Source organism: Dioscorea cayenensis, chromosome 16 (assembly GCF_009730915.1).
Source record: "Dioscorea cayenensis subsp. rotundata cultivar TDr96_F1 chromosome 16, TDr96_F1_v2_PseudoChromosome.rev07_lg8_w22 25.fasta, whole genome shotgun sequence".
Lineage (NCBI taxonomy): Eukaryota > Viridiplantae > Streptophyta > Magnoliopsida > Dioscoreales > Dioscoreaceae > Dioscorea > Dioscorea cayenensis.
Genome location: NC_052486.1, coordinates 150,780 through 163,585, shown reverse-complemented (window position 1 = coordinate 163,585; position 12,806 = coordinate 150,780). Strand labels below are relative to the sequence as shown.

Sequence of the window (12,806 nt, the reverse complement as noted above, 5' to 3'; positions counted from 1 at the left end):
TATTCCTAATCAACACCTTGTTGTGCATGTTTTTCTTATTGTGTCAGTTCTGCATTTCTGTTAATTGTTAATATCTGTATATTGTGTCTTCAATTTCAGGTGAAGTAGAAAAGAAGCTGAGCTTGTTTGAAGAATTGGTTCCAGATTCGATTAGCAAGAACACTGAAATGATGAGATTTTCTTTACAGGCAAGTGCTAAAATGAGAATTCACATTTAAATTTATGACAGTTATTTTTGTCTTGCATAATCAAGAGTAATACTATGAAGCTTCTTGGCATATCTTTTGTCCAAGACAACCGATATTTACTAGCAAAGATTATTATTCCCGTTCTACTAAAACTAATTTGAGAGATAATATTCTTCTTATGTTTTCAATGATTCAGTGTTTCTGATGATGTTTACATGTATGCTCAATGATATGTTTACTTGTAAAGCTAACACTTGTCTGATGTGTGTTACAGTATAAATAACAAATTGAATCCTGATTTCATTCGAGTGAGACTTTTGGAAGCTCAGTGAGGGTTTTGATCACTTGATATCACTAGCAGGTAATACTATTTGTACAATCTCTTTGATCATTGTTTACTGTCTCAATAATGACCTTTTAGCCTCTATTTATCATTCATTTATCATATAAAGTAGTTGATAAATAATTGACAATCTGGATGCACAGCATCATCACGTGCACACACCATATTCTTAAAGCACAAGTGGCTTGTTAAAACATAGAGAAGAAAAAAAAAGGGAAAAAAAAAAAAAAGTAACAACAAAAGAAAACTGAAAAGCTATGCTTCTCCAACGAACAATGAGAAGTTTTACTTGGATCATGAAGATTAATGATCAAACGTGGGGACATGGAGATGGCGTTGTTTCCTTTTCCTCATTGCACACTTTCTCATCCTATTCATCTCTTTGTCCACAATTTTTCTCAACTCTAGAGATTACTATTGCTTGCTTCACTCTCTTTGGCGCTTTTCTACTGCTTATTTTGTTCTATATTCTGTGCAAAAAGTTACTATTAGTTTTCCCACTTAAAAACTTGTTCTTCATGTTATTTGGCCATCATTGACGGCAGCTACAAAGTGATCACATATTGAGGATCACAGAAGAATAATATGATGATGAAGCAATTATTTAATGTCATGTGTGTAATGCATTGTGTCTCTATTTTGCCATTTCTTGTTTGATCAAAGTAATTATTGATGCTTAATGATGTAGATTATGGGTATTTTACTAATCAAAATTAAAGATTGGATCTTCAAGATTTTTTGGCTTAATTTGTTACTCTAGTTAGGTTTATTTATTTTGTGGAATTCGATGTCCATACTATTGATTATATTTGTATGGCTTATTGTCAAACATATATTGGCCAGCTCAACCCAAATTAAGGTATAGTTTTAACTGGAATAATGCCCACTAGTTATTTTTCTTATATATGATCTCCTTTCTGCTTTGTATACACCAAATTTTATGCTGTCATAAATTTTCAACATTATTTAGATGCTTAATGATACTTCTAATTAATGGTATTGATCATGAAAATATGTGTGCGTGCGTGTGTAATCTTGAGTTCTTTTAATCCATTGATTATATTGATCAAATTATGAGTGACTTATATGTGAATAGGCTCTTTCTTAACTTTATTATTTTTTTAAATTAATCCGAAAATGAAGGATGATTTATGATTTGTTAACTCAACAGAACTAACTGTTCGTGCTTTGACAACTTTGAGCTTCATTTGTACTAATCATTGATTGATTAATTATTAGTTATAACTGTGTTCTTCATAATCATATCACATATATAACTATAAACATATGCAACTCTTTATAATATTTGAATTTTATAGCTTTGTTGTTTCTTATCAGTGAATATATATATATATATATATTAATTGTTGTGAATAAATTGCATGGTTGTACTAATTCTTACTACTCTCTTTTTTTATGTTTGTTCGAAAATTATGGTGTATGTTTCGAACAGGCAGAAAGGTGAGCCTGTGTGTGTTCAAGTTGTAAGTCCAGGACTTCATGTTTTTACTTATGCTAGACTGGATACTCCATGGCATAAAGTAATAATATATTGTTATTATCATATGTTTAGGAATATGTGTTTATAATAATGTTTGCAGGCACAAGTACTTGGTGAGAGTTTGAAGGAGATGTTGAGGAGTACTGGAGATAAAGAAATTGCTGCAAAGGAGATGGTGGAGAAGTTGATGGGAAAAAGAGTGAAGGTTGAGAATGATAGGTTGCCAAACACTGGGACTGTGACTCTGATTGGGAACACAGACTGAGTTCAAACTATGTTGAAACGGACACCGAACTGGTTATTATATATATATATATATTATTTTGATGAAACTTGTTATTGGTTTTTTTTCTTTTTAATTTAGTATTTTGATGGGAAACAGGGAGTGTTTGGGACAGAGTACAGGGGTATTGGCAGTGAAAACAGATGGAGAAACATGTTTCTATGAGAAGTACTTGGAGGAAGGAGTGGGGAAAGAGCATAGTGTGCAGTACCATTTAGATGTTTTATTGGTTTATGTTTTTTGTGTGTGTACTTTATTTTTTTAGTTTAACAAAGAATCTGTTTGGCTTTCTCAGTACCATGAGCTTGCGTTGTTGGAAATTTATCAGCGCGATCAATGAAGGATTTATTTTTGTGTCTTTTGATTTAATCAATAAAATTGTTTTTTATATTGTTATTTATCATTTTTGTTTTTATTTATTACCAGGTGAAAAATATTATAAATTATATAATATGCAAAAAATGTATAGGTATAATGATGATATTATCAAAAAATTTCATCACTATAGATATACTGACAGTATTACTCGTCAGTAAAAATTTTTAAAAATTATCATAATAGATAAACTGACGATATTATTCATCAGTAAAAACTTTTAGAAATTTAATCACTATAGACATACTGACGGTATTATCCGTCAGTAAAAACTTTTAGAAATTTAATAATCACTATAGATATAATGATGGTATTATGTGTCAATAAAAACTTTAAGAAATTTAATCATTATAAATATATTGACGGCTATTCCGTTAGTAAAAACTTTTCAAAATTTCATCACTGTAGATATACTGACGGTATTATCCGTCAGTAAAAAATTTAATAATTGATTTAAGAAAAAGGATAAAGTGACGGGCATCTCCGTCAATATAGGTTATAGTTACATACTCAATGTTGTCGGTACATCCTGATAGGATATTGCAACATATGTAATTTTTATCAATATAAGTCTATAGTGTCGAAGGATAATTTGACGAAAATTTCACTGTTGCAATAGGGTTCATGGTTGTCGGTATAGCATGAAAATAGCTATAGTGACAAATATTGAGGTTTTAGTGACGGAATTTTGATTGTCACTATATAACAATTTTTTTGTAGTGAAAGTACTATTCTTGTATTTAAGTTGGAACAAAGTTTGTAAAGAGGTAAGCATGTAGTTCTAAATTATGTGTGGAAATATATTCAGGGCATAACAAGACTTTATGTTGCGAGTAATGCTAAACAGGCCAATTTTTTTGGCCGAAATCACAGGCCGAATGACGCGGTTGCCTACGTGGCAACCACTTCATTCGGTTTCTCTCTCTATCGATTAAAAAACAAAAATTCCAAACCTCTCTCCTTCGACAGAACGCCTTCTTCTTCTTTTTTTCTTCGAAGCCTCTTATCTCTCCGCCACGCCTCATGTCCTCATCTCCTCTCTACCGGAGCCGCCGCGCCTCATCTCCTCATCTCCTCTCTACCGGAGCCGCTGCGCCTCATCTCTCTTCCAAGTCGTTGCTCCTCATCTCCTCTTCCAAGCCGCTGCTCTTCATCTCCTCTTCCAAGCCGACGCTCCTCATCTTCTCATCTCCCTCTCCGAAGTTGTCACTCCTTATCTCCTCTCCGAAGCCGCTGCTTCGATCTCTCTTGAGTGATCATCATCTGCAACTTTAGCAACTTTAGTATTGTTGTGTTTAACCATCCGTTTATCTAGAATCAGTTAATGTTTCTACTAGTAATGTAATGGTGCTTTGTGTTACAACCTCCTTATGAAGATTCTTCTTTTTAAAGCAATAACAAACCATGGGATGATTAGTATGAATGGCTAAAATTTAATAATTGTCTAACTTTTGTTGTTTAGATTTGAAGATGTTTTAGGGTAAGAAGAGAGGTTTTTCAGCTTTGGATGTTGAAGCAGGATGCGTTTGTTTGGTTTAATAATGAGAAATGAAAACAGAGGCAGCATGAACAGGGAATGGTCCTTCAAGGAGCATGTTACATTTTCCTCCGAGTTGTCTTCGAGTTTTTAGTTTCCTAATGAACAAAAATGAATTCCTCGATTCGATTGTTGTTTAGTCACCATGAATCCAAGTTAATTTCTTTTTGGAAGAAAATGTTTTGTACTTATCCTTGCTGAAAAATAAATCTTGCTATGAAGAGATCTAAACTATCTTTTGTATTTCATAATTACAGCAAAGACTTCATAATTGCAGCAAAGACATACTCTTTTGCTCCTCAAAATGAGAAATCATCAAAATAACAAACTATGACTCATCTTCCCTATAATGGACCTGAAGAATAATGTACCAAGCTTTCACCATCTTCAAAGATCTGGTTATAGAATGCTGAGGAATTGGAAGAAAATAGAGGAACAGGAAGGAAAGAGAGAAGCTGAGAATGAGAAAGAATAAGAGAATTGAGGGAAATTATGGCTAAAAGATGCCATTCTCCTCATTACCCATTCAGTTATATAGTGAATCTCCAGAATTCATTACAATTTATAACCCTGCCACTCTGGCATTCTCTCGAGCACCTTCTATGCCAGGATGCCCAGACCCTTGTAACAATCCTCCTTGTAACCATTACAATACTAAAAATTACATTCATTCACCAATTGACTAATCTTGATTAATAGTAACTGCTCCCATGATAATCATTAAATTTGGGAGAGGAGATGAGGAGCAACGGCTTGGGAGAGGAAATGAGGAGCGGCGGCTTCGCGGCGGCTCCGGTAGAGACGAGATGAGGAGATGAGGCATGGTGGCTTCACGGCGGCTCCGGTAGAAAGGAGATGAGGAGATGAGGTGCGGTGGCTCCGGTAGATAGGAGATGAGGAGATGAGTCGCGGCGGCTTCGGAGAGGAGATGAGGAGATGCGGCTACGGTAGAGAGGAGATGAGGAGGTGCGACTTTGGAGAGGAGATGGGAGGCTTTAGAGAAGAGATAAGAGGCTTCGAAATAGAAAAGAAGAAGGCGTTCTGTCCGAAGGAGAGAGGTTTGGGATTTTTTGTTTTTTTGTTTTTAATCAGTATAGAGAGATAAACCGAATGAAGTGGTTGCCACGTAGGCAACCACGTCATTCGGCCTGTGATTTCGGCAAAAGAAATCGGCCTGTTTAGCATTACTCTATGGATATAGCTAAACTCAAGCCGACCAGCTTTTATTTGTCAACAGGCTTCATTCTTTATGAACACTTTGAATGATGACACAGACTAGAGCAATGATATAATGGTTAAACAAATTAAATGATAAATCACACATAGAAACACAGATAATGGACCCACATATGTCCTTCAACTCCAACCTATCTTTACCCCAACGGAAAGAAAGAACAGAGCCATAATAACTTCTAAGATGCACATTTACCAAATGCAATTCAAAACTATTAAGAACTCACTAATTGGATCAGAGGATTTGGAATTATAGGAGTACAAGTGAAATGGCAAGATGTAATAATTGTTTATTAAAAAATTTAGAATATTGAATTATGATATATTTATTTATAATTTTCAATATTAAAAAAAATGCTCCAACCGAAATAGCACACAAAAAAAAAACGCCGGCGGAAAGATGTCGGCGATTGGGAGAAAATTGGTAGTTCAAGCTTGAAAAAAGTTTTAGCGATGTGGTTATAGTAATACATATAATGATAATACTACACAAGTTCTTGTTTACCACATTGGCAGTTGGAACAATTAAAGAAATTGGATACCAAATTATACCAATTGGCAGTTGGAACATGTTTTTAATAACAACATATTTAAATAAAAATAATTGATGCTTACCACAATGCTTTCTTTTGTTGATGAATCTAGAGAATGAAGGTCTATAGAAATTTTACTAACTGCTACATTGTTAACCTGCACAGGAAGCAGATGATACAGAAAATTACTCTATGCCAAAAATATATGCACTATAATTTTTCTAATTTTTTCAAGAAAATCAAACACATTCAGTTAGACTTACAAACACACAAGAGGCGGAATCCTAATTATACATACTAACAGAAACAGATAAAGTAGTAATCTAACATGTCGAACAAACACATATATTTCCCTTTTTTCCTTGAAGAAAGTGCATACCAACATCATATAATAGAAAATCAATCAAAATCAGTTAATGAATTTCAATAACAATTCGTCTTCAAGCCCTAGAATAGGATTCATAAAGGCAAATGTTACTGAAAAGGAAACGAATGAAAATACTGAAAATACAAAATTATGAAATTGAGGATTAAATTGGAGCTATACAAGCAAAGATTACAAATAACAAGAAAAAATTCAATGACAAGAATAGCATCAAAATATCAAAATTATAAACAGAGACTTTGATGTCAACCATATAACACCCAACTACAAAATGTGGCTGTAAATACAGGGAATTAGGAGCAATGTTTCAACTCACATTGAAAAGACATGGAATTAAAATCCATTCCAATGATATTTCAAATCATACAGAAACCAAACATTTATTAACATATATATATATATATATTAACAAAGCTCAAAAATGAGTGTAATAAAAGCAATTAACTGTCAATTCATCAATCCATTGATTTCTCAAACCTTCCAATAAATAAATGATATGAAAATGGAAGAACAAAGTAATGAGGAAAGATACCTGCAATTTTATTTACTTTAAAGCATCACTACTCATGAAAAAGAAAGACTCAAAAACAACTCTAATAAGATGAAGTGTTCTTGATAAAAGTTTAAGCAAAGTTTAAACTTTTGCTTAGAAGAAACAAAGTAGGATACTAATTATTTCTTACCCCATCTACTCCTCCCTAGAGATCGGAAATCTTCATAGCCTGTTTAATCTCACGTCTTTCATTCATAATGTGATATAGGAATTAGTCTAGTCATATTGCAATGGTGAATCTTCTATGTATAATCTTTCATTTGATTTGCACGCCATCATACTAATTCTTGAGATCTCACTATTATTACCTCCCTTGTCTTCATTAGTCAGTAACATCAGAAGTTTTTTGGGAGCAACCAGTAACCTAATGAACGTCACTAATTTTCCACTAAAGAGGTTCCTTTCCAAAGAAAATCATGTCAATATTAGCGAAGATGGAGTTTATTCCATAATTATTTTAAATATACAATCAACAAGTTGAGCATCAATAAAAAATAAGTAAATCAATCAAGTGGTCATACTACCCATATATCATGGTTGAGATATCTAAAATTTGATATAGCAGGAAAAAGTTCAACATACTAAACATCATCTATTAATTATGGCCAAAAAGTGGGTCCCACCAGGTTTCTCATTTTATGTTTTTTTATTGAAAAACATGATTTAGAAAAGAATTTGATGGAATAAAAATAAGAAAACATGTTTATACAAAATATTTGAAAAGTTTTCATATCTTATTTCCACACCCAAATACAAATATTTGTCTCATATAATCCTATAGTCAATACTTACTAGAAATTTATTAAGGAAAAAATAATCACACGCACATAGACATGTTTGAGTGGGCATATAAGTATAATTTTTAGTGAATATGTAACGAACTATCAACATTTATGTGAGTATATACATATATATTGTAAATATAGTCCAACGAAAAGTGTCCATATAATTTAAATAAAAAAATTTTCTAAACCCAAATAAACCACAAAATCATCACTTGTTATTAGAACAGAATTTCAATACTTACAAATATAAATTTTAAACATATGACCTCAATAAAATTAGGGGGAAAAAAACTAATGGGGTAATATAAATAAATTGTTGTCTCATGTAGTTAAATCCTATTAAATTGAACAATAGTAGTATTGGACTATTTAAAAAATGATACAAACTTAATGCTTTTAATATTTTTTTTCTAAACAAGCAGAATAAAGAACTATTTTGTTAAAACCAAATTTTAAAATCAACTCAATAAACAATTGTTTAAGATTTTTTTTTATTTTAATGGGGCACAAGAAAATAAGTAGGTGGTAATAAATAAGGCCAAAGTTGTATATGAAATGAAAATGAATAAAGCCTAAATCTGATATGTTAAAAGTCTAATAACAAAAGAAATATAAAATGAAAAATGAGAAGACAAATTTAGTCAATCAAAGACCACATTGCAAATATTTGAACTAGTTTAAAATGTAGTAAAATAGGCCCGTCATAGTAAATCCTCTATAATGTGCATAGCAAGCAACAGATGAATCTTAAATTGGAATCATTCATTTTATTCATGTAACTTTAATGTAACAATACATTCAACGTGAGCGATTCAATGAAAAATAAATACTTGCAATAAGATGATCCTGTGTAAATGCCAAACCTATAACATGAAAATGATGAAATGGATCACCAAATGGCTAAAAATATACTAATTATCAAACATTTATGACACTTACTATAACAATATCACACATACACAAATTGCTGACAATGCAGCTTATGTTTGAAAGTGTATCTCTAACATGCATAGATTTTGTAACAAGCCAATAATTGGGATAGATTGATTTGTTTCCTACTTAGACCAATATTATGCTGTGAAGTTCAAATGAGTAGCATTACACTATAGGCCTATTATGCAAACAAATCAAATCATGTGTGCATCCCCCTAAAGACTTTTAACATTTAAATCCCATCGAATTTTGGCAACTGTTTTTTTTTTTTAAAATAAAGAGCTTGCGGCTTGGCACCATTGGAGAGTTTTTATCAGCTTCATTGCAACCTCCAGAACCATAAGCTGTATATAACCGAAGTTATCCTATTAATCAACTTGCTATTCAGATTCAACGCCAAATTTCTTGCTCGTTGTGTTTTTTTGTCTCTTATCTAATGTAAGCAACCATTTTAAAATCTTTTCATATATACTTATAATCTTCCTAATTTTATTCTTCTCACACAATGTTCTGTAAATTCATGTAATGGATGTGGTTAGAGTCAACTTTATTTGGCAATAATCCGGGGTGCTATATTTTACATATATTTAATGCGGGCACCCTATATTTGATACTGAAATACTTGAATCTGGGCATTAAATTTTGATTGAAGTACCAGAAAGTATACTCGGTGATAATACGAAATGACTAAAAAAATTCAAACAAAAAAAATACTTCCTATTAATCCCATCACTACTGTCATTTGTGTTCAATTAATATGAAATAAAAGAACAAGAGTATGAATGGAAAACGATCTACATGTGCACTCTACTACAAAAGATAAACAGTGATGAAGTGAATGTATTCAACCACCCTCACCATGTGCACTATATTAGATATCACAGTCAACTCAGTTAAGAACTCTTTCACTCTTTCCCTTGACTCAGAGGATAACACTTTTATAGCAACTTTTGTTCCATCGTCAAGCTTTCCCGGAAGCCATCATCAACATAAAAACAAAATTAAAATTGTATTTATAAGCTAATTAGAAATTATAATTTAGAGTGGCAGAAAATTATAATTTCGGTGCAAGGTTTTCTTTACTCCTCTCAAACTCTCACAGACTAAAAAACTGCATGGCAAGTGACTATTCTCAGAACTACTACCTTCTTATTTCTCAGAGTAGCCAATACTTAGTGTTGAGACTAACCTAGTTTTATTCCTTCTGTCAAACAAGGAGAGTGACCATTCATACAAAACGTTAATATAATCATGTCTAGAGATAACAGTAATCACTTCTCACATGCAAAACATAGGTGGAAAATTTCTCACTGATCATACAACCTGAAACATGAAAATCACATGAAAACCTTAGATTCATGCATAATTAAAGATTGGTGAAGGCCGATTTAGTTATGGGATAAGATTCAACATGTGCATTGAACTTCAAAAGTTCAGAGCCTCTAACATTACAACCAACTCTACATGCTAAGAAAGAAGAATCTGTTCCCTCTATAGACGAACTAAATACTCACCTAGGTACATAAGAGAACTAGATGAAATGACGAGAGATATTAACTTATGTCCATGTATATGTAACAAATTGATTTTCTCTAAGAAAATTGGAGCTTGAAGGGTTAGTGTACAAGTGAGGTAAAAGTAATTGATTTTCTCTCAGAAACACATGCTTATAGGACCCATTCAGAGAAAAATTAATAGTATTCTTATTGAAACGTTTAGAAAGAGATCAAGACACCTGTGGGAGAACTCATGATAAGCCAAACTCTACTAAAAACCTCCCCTTATTAATTTCTTTCTGGTTTTGGACCTTGGACTAGATTAATTGTATGAAACTGACCAAGAAATCATAAACTGCTGAAAATAGAAATAACAGAGATTAGGAAAACTAGAAAGCTAGCCACAAAGAAAAGTAAATTTAACAATCCCAAAAAACAATGGAACTTATACAACCTTTAAAAAAAATTGAAAAATATCAGGGATAAATAATAGGAAATCAGTGATTTCCTAAAGAGAAGTAAGATAAAAAAAAAAAAAAGCAATATAAAGGTTATCGGTAATTAGATCCTGGGATGGCTACTAAGAACTTAAACTCCATTGAAACCAAGAAAGACTCAAAATAGTAAAAATGAGATCAGAAAAAAACAGGAAACTAATAACACTTGGGTGTGCTTGGTAGATGGGAAAGTTGGTGGAAAGTAGTAGCTTTCTCTAGAAAATAATACAAGGGAATCACTTTACCATGTTTGGTAGAGTTTTTTTCCCCTGGAAAGTAACATTGCCATGGGAGAGTAATTCCATCAAATTGAGGGAAAGTGATTCCCTCAATATATGGTGAGAAAGTTACATTCCTATGGGAAAGCAAAGCGAAATTATTTTTTTTACCAAAATACCCTCAAACTTTTTCAAAATTACTTTCCCACTCAAATAAATTTTTAAATAAAAATATATTCAAATTATAAATATTTAAATATTTAATCTTATAAAAATATTTAATATTTAAAAAATATTTGAACTAAAACAACTGATTAAGTTAATAAAGTATTTTATTAAATTTACTTCTTTAATTGATTTTTTAAAATCATTTTATACATTTGAAAACATATTATTATTTTAATATTAAACATTGATTAAGAAGTTGTGGATAAGTAAAATAACACAAGGGCATTTCTGTCATTATGGCAACAGATTCCCAAGAATATCTTCCAATACCAAACACAAAAATATTACTTCCCCATCAATTTAATCAAACTTTCCAATACATACCAAACAAAAAAATTGTTATTTTCCCTTGAATTACTTTCTCATCAATCAAATTCCATGAAAGCATTCCTAAGTAAAGCACCAAACGCCCCCTAAAGAGAATTCAGAAACCCTAAGAAAATAAACTCCAATAAAATAAAAAAAATTGCACAAAAAAGGGGGGGAAATGTAATCAGACATCCTAGAAACTACAACATACACATATACACACAAAAGAAAAGGAATTTTGAAAAATTTGGAAAGAAAACCTAAAAAACACAGAAAATACAAAGGAACAAGAAAGGAAATCCAGTAATTTCTGAGAGAGGAGAGAGGCAGAAGAATAAAAGAAGGGTTATTGGCAAATAAGCTCTTGAGATAGCCACTAAGAAAGCAAACACAATTAAAATCAAGAAAACCTCCAGAAATCCAAGAAACTAGCAACACAAAAAGCGAACAACAATTCTCAAAACGGTTGAAAGAAAACCTAATAAATTGAAAAAAGAAAAAAGGAAAAATTCTACGAAATCAGTGATTAACTAGACAAAAGAGAGAGCTCAAAAAGGAATATCATATCATTAAGCATTAGTTTCTGAGATAGCTACTAAGAAAACATGAAAGTAGACTACTCTATTGAAATCAGTAATTCTCCCACTCATCCTTTTCACTGATCACTCTCCCGCTACCGCTCATCATTCTTCCTCTTCACTCTCCCACTCATCACTCTCCCACATATCACTCTTCTTCTCTCTCTCTCTCTCTTCATTCTCCTCTCTTTCCACCCCTCAACCACCACCACTATCGGCCTCCTCATCTCCATCTTCACTGTCCCGGACCACTACTCTCACTGGATGAAAATGCCCTAGCTAATGGAGACGTTAACGGAGGATGTAGATTCATACCTAGATTTTGATTGAGCGCCGGTGATGGAGTTTCCTGGAGACTTTCATTCACAGGCGCTTGAATCTGGAGGTGTGGTGCGATGGATGAAAGCGTTGTGATGGATGGTGCGATGGATGGAAGGGCTTTAATGATGGATGGAAGCATTGAGAGAAAGAGAGTAAAGGATGAGCTGTTGAGAGCAAGACAATGGTGGGTTTTTTTTTTATATAGATATTTCAATGTAGAGTGAGCCGTTCAAGAAATATTTAGAATTATAATTTTTAATGAATTATTAAAATAATTGTAAATATAACACATTCATTTGTTTGAACAAATATAATATATATTGTTTAAAACATAAAAAATTATTTTTACAAATTAAAAATTTTTATTTTCATATATTTTAACAAAATATATTTTTAATATAATTATTTAACTTACAAATAAAAATAACAATTAAAAATATATATTTTCTATTAATAACAAATTAAAACGGGATGTTTTATAATATTTTAATAAAATATATTTTGTATACT

General features: G+C 31.9%; 1 long non-coding RNA gene across 1 annotated transcript; it reads right to left on the bottom strand.

Annotated features, from left to right (window-relative positions):
• Positions 1-5,895: 5,895 nt before the first annotated feature.
• On the bottom strand, positions 5,896-12,478 carry LOC120279383. The gene is made up of 2 exons (XR_005541899.1): positions 12,291-12,478; positions 5,896-6,150 (listed from the first exon to the last, which is right to left on the bottom strand). It is a non-coding gene; the product is annotated as an uncharacterized LOC120279383 (long non-coding RNA).
• Between the last annotated feature and the right edge of the window lie 328 nt (positions 12,479-12,806).